Consider the following 5,446-nt stretch of genomic DNA (forward strand, 5'->3'; position numbering starts at 1 on the left):
ATTGCAGATGAAAAATATAAGCCCGGTGTCAATAACTGTCCTCTGTTTCACTGACAAAATTAACTACTGTCTAATCATGCAAATATCATTCATTTACAACTGACTGACTACGTTTCGGCCAAAACGGAGTACTACACGTGTGTATATTTAAACCACGTGATCACAGAAACTGTATCAATGGTACCGTAATTATTCTAAAAACATAACCGATATATGTTTGGTTCAAATTAATCCTGAGCGTGGTGTCAAAGCAAATTATGCAGAGAGTGGGATTGGTGGTGGTTAGACTGTGGCGAGCGGGGTTTCTAGAGTGCTCGAGTTATGCTCCATTGGAAACGGTATCAGCTCGTTTCGCCCCCATACCGGGTCGTTTCGCCCTCTATACAGGGTCATTTCGCCCTTTGTTTATGCTTGTGAATGATGAATAAATTTGTTTACGTGACTCTAGTTGCAAATCAGATATAGGTTATCAATTTGTAACCCTTTATCAACCATAAACACCATTTATATGTATATTTTATTATGTGCAATATTATACAGCTTTTTTGCAAATTCGCCTCTGTAATACCCATTGATGTTTACATCTATGCTGAAGAAGATTTATGATGAAATATTAAAAGGTCCATTTGCTTCAGTTTACATTTAAATTTAAAAAATGCTTGTTGTATGCTATATATGGCATTGTTGTTGTCCTTATTATTAAAATAATGCGTATTTTGTTATTAATTTTTTTTTAAATAATGTGTGTTTTGTGCTTTTTAAAATAGATTTTAACTAAGAGTTCCCGTTAGAAAATCACATACAGATACATGTAATCATAGAGCGAGTGTGAAATATTACATTTTGTGTGTTTTTCTTCTAATATGTTTAAAAAAATGATTGCTATATGTAAGGGGGGGGGGGGGGGGGGGTACTTTGTAATCGTATGGTACAGAGAGAGCAGATTGACTACCTTCACCCTCAAATATGAATACAGTAAATATGTATTAATATAAATAAGAAAGACGAGGTTCAGGATCTGAAGGGCTTTAATAATAGGGTTAATTAATTATAAGTAAATTAGAACACTGGGGTTTCCATATAGGATCATTTATCCCCAGGATCTATAAATCAGTATACAAGTAGTGTATACCCCACAGATATAGCCCTAATATTTAACAAAATAGAAAACAGTTATATAAATACATATTCAACAAAAGTGTAGGCTAATCAATTAAATAGCATTAGTAACCAAGCTTCATCTATCAAACCAAATACACATAATCATTAATATCAACACTCTTCTACAATATCATTAAACCATGGCTTCAAGAAGAAGTAACATGAATAAGACATTTGTAATCATCCTCAACCCATATAAATTTGGCCGGCACTAATGCAACAAGTTAACAATACAAAGTAGATTATTTCTAAACACTTAATAAGAACTGTCACTCTATTATTAGAAATGCATTTTTACTTTAATATTATCCTGATAAACATGTTTTCCTATTCTAATTATGTAAAGTTGTATACGTTTCTTCTCTAGTGTACATGTATATCCTTCACATAAAAACAAAGTGAGAAAGCCATTCTCAAACAAATACAAACACATTACCAAAGGTTATTCAGCTTAAGTCAATTAATTTCAAGCTGAGACCAATGTTTATGTTGCAGCTGAGGATTTAATAGATATCGGTGTCAAACTGGTCGTCTGCTAAAGGAATGACCCCCGGTCATTCTGACTATTTCCCAAAATTCCAAGTGCTTTGTTCTCTTAGAGTTAGAGCTGTTGGTGCTAATTAGGACACACCATAATCCCCTACTGAGAGAGAGAGAGAGGCTAAATACCAACTGTTCCCTTGCAGTAATCGTTTACATGTGTGATCATTTGGTGATAAAATATATTTTGCTCACTAACTCAGCTCTTTCCTTTCAATACTAACAATGTCTTTAATATATTTTATCCCAGCATAAACATTTACAATAATCAAACCATTAACCTCGTTAATGAATACATATGTATGCAATATTCTAATATTAATTATTCAAATAAGTACAGAGATGAGCCTTTTACTAAAAAGGGCACCTCTATTTAAAAGCATACTAAATATGTGTCCACTAAATACAGGTTTTGTACTGTCTACTTGGACATTCGTTTATAAAAATGATTGATCACATATGTACCATTTAAGTACAAATTATGAAAATTATAATATACATATCTGTAAAAGTATAATATGAATGAACAACTAATATGTAATGATGCCAGTATCACTTACCCCACACGACCAGAGTCCAAACCTGAACAAAAACAAGCAATTATCAGTCGCGTTTTACAGATAAATAAATGAAAGCAATAAGGTATTAATTGGATCTTTTTAAGATTCCCTCTCACCAAGAGTTAATATAAATTGCTAAAGCAGCGGTTTATCTCTTTTGAGCTAACATATTTAATAAAACGGCGCCAACATATTTAATGTCCAATAAAAGCTTCCAAACTATACAGTGCAAGAAAATGTCGATAATTATGATACATCATGATATGGAACCTTATGACATCTTTGTTCTTTCTTTCTTAAGCATTATGGCAACAGTACTAACAGGAAATAAAATGATCACTTACTAATCGTTAATATACTTTCGGGAGAGAAACCAACTTTATAAAATACTATAACTATGCATTCACTCTTATAAAAATTATCAATAGCTTGATTCCTAAATAGCAAATATACTTCCTTGTAACTAAATGTAATACGATGCTTACCTTAAGATGGCTCGAGTAACTCGGTGTTGATTGCTCGGTGACCAGAGTGGAATGCCTTGTGTGAGATCCACACCAAGAACAAGGAACTTTGGCCCTTTTCCACATATGGTCATGTCACATGACCACGAAAGCTGTCCCCTCTGGCACCAGCCTTCCAAACATAATAATGTAAGCCCTTAGAGAGTGGTTGGTGGTGTTCTTTTTATAGAAAGGGAGGAACTATACATGCAGTAAATGAAACAATGATAGTGCATTTCCACCACCATATGAAGCAGGCAAATCCTGACCTTCAAGATATAAGAAATAATACACCATATATATTTCACTATCCTACATATATATGGCATTTTTGTTAAAAAATGCGTATTTTGTTATTAAAATGTTTTAAAATAATGCGTGTTTTGTGGGGTTTTAAAAAAGATTTTTTGAGAATATACTCGTTTTGGGTACAAACTAAGAAAATCGCATACAAATGTAATCATTGAGCGAGTCTATTGTTTGTTTAATTAGCAGCTCAGAGAAACTGAGGGTACAAGAGAATCTTGCAGGTATTATCTGCTTAATTAGCAGTTTAAAGAATCTGAAGGGATATTTACTCCTGGTACAATATAGCCTTGCAGGGGATTGTCTGCTTAATTAGCAGCTCATCCTTAGCATGAGTAGCCTATGAGTAGTAAGGGGGCCTGTATAGAATCATGACCTACTTTTCAGTGACCTTGACCTTGATGACGTCGCGTGACCTCGTCCTACTGACCCCGGCCCTGACCTACTTAGACTGACCGTGACCTACTTAGACTGGCCTACTGTGCCGTGTGCAACGTCCTACTGACCCGGCCCTGACCTACTGACCCGGCCCCTGACCTACTTAGACCGGCCCCTGACCTACTTAGGCTGGCACGAAGAGTATAAAAAGGCTAGATACGGTTTAATTGTCACGATTGTTATTCGATCTACTACGTTATTGTTAGGAGATTCGTTTGAGATATTTTGTCATTGTTAGAAGAAGATTCATTTGGATCATTGTTAGAAATCGACTGGATCAAGACTTGAAAATAGAAAAAGTAAGTTAATTTTCTTATTCTGATTTAGTTTGAAGAACTATGTGTTTGCAGTGGTGGACAAATATAACGTTTAACAAATGGTACTTTTTGAAAATCGTCCTTTCTTCAAAGACGGTGAAATAAATAACAATTTTACATTGAAAGTTTTCTGCCTTCTAAAAACGGAAGCAGTTGTTCTTGTATGCAACGTTATTCAAAGACTGACGTCATTCAAAAATGATAGACAGAAAATAAATACTCTCCCCCTGTTGAGTCGTTGTCTCTATTAAGTCGTGTTATTTGGGATTTCACTTTTTTTTAAAAGTAAAACCTACCGTTTGTTTACGTTCTAAGTCTGTAAGATGTGTGGACAGTCAAATAGCTAAGAAATTATTTGTTACCTTAAAAATTAGTTTTTTCTACATAGGAACCAAAATAGGTCAAAAAAACACCTGTACCGTATGACATTTGTAGTTTTTGTAATTTATAGCGATCATGCCCAAAATATCTATCGAAGTGTCGTCTGCATGTTTATTTTTATGCATTAGTGAGTGACATCATTAAAAAATGTGAGGTCACACGTCAATCGTTTTTCATGCAAGCAAATAAGGGCGCTAAAATTTGAAAACGTAAACTAAGATCAATACAGTTTTAAAAATATGGATATTACTACAATATATATATATATAGTGAGTATTATATTTGAATACATATTTTTAAATCATACACTTATTTCCTGAAAAAAATATTTGTTTAATCAAGAGCGTTAACCTTGCAAATAATACACCTGGCGTTGACAGGATAGCGGGCGAATCGTAGATCACATAAAGGTGGTTCAGTCGAATTGTTAATAACAAATATATGCGAATGTGCCCTGATTAGTGTCATTGACAAGGCATCATACCCATAGACCTGTTATTTTTTTTATTTTTTTTTATAATTTTTTTTTTATTTCTTGAATTTGTAAAATCAAACTTTCCAGATCTTTTTTAATTTGTCTTCTGTCCCTGGAAAAAAAAGAAATAGTTTTTCAAATTTGATGCACTCAAAAAAAGTTAATATTCCTGAAAAGCTTAATATATATATGTAATAATTGCACGAGTCTCACTTTAATACCATGTTATAAAATCATGTCTAGACATTGTAGTGGTATAGAAAACATCCCCTCACCCACTCCGACTACTTCTGACGTTCCTATAACAAATATCATCCTCTGGACCTTAATATTTTAATTATATGAAAGGCATCAAAAATAAAACAGCACGGTTTTACAAGAACAGTAAGGTAGTGTGTTTTTTAGTAAACATACTTACATATCAGTGTTTTTTGGGGGGTTTAAAAGATCCCTCAGTGTAGGGTATGTAGTGGCGGCGACAGTGGAGGTGGTGGCGACGGCGGTAGTTGGGGTGGTGGCGACGGCGGCAGTTGGGGTGGTGGAGGTGGCGGTGGTGATGGTGGCTGCTGCTACGGTGGTGGTGGTGGTGGCCGCCACATTATTATAAAATTCGTCACTGGAAATATACAAAAATTACATAAAAATACAAGCATTGATCAAAGCCGTGTATATTGTAACCTATCGAACATCACCGTGTGGAACATAAAACATGGTGTAGAATGTTTTTAAAAATCAACTATGACGATAGTGAGCTATAACAAAAAT

This window comes from Gigantopelta aegis, chromosome 9 (genome assembly GCF_016097555.1).
Source record: "Gigantopelta aegis isolate Gae_Host chromosome 9, Gae_host_genome, whole genome shotgun sequence".
Classification (NCBI taxonomy): domain Eukaryota; kingdom Metazoa; phylum Mollusca; class Gastropoda; order Neomphalida; family Peltospiridae; genus Gigantopelta; species Gigantopelta aegis.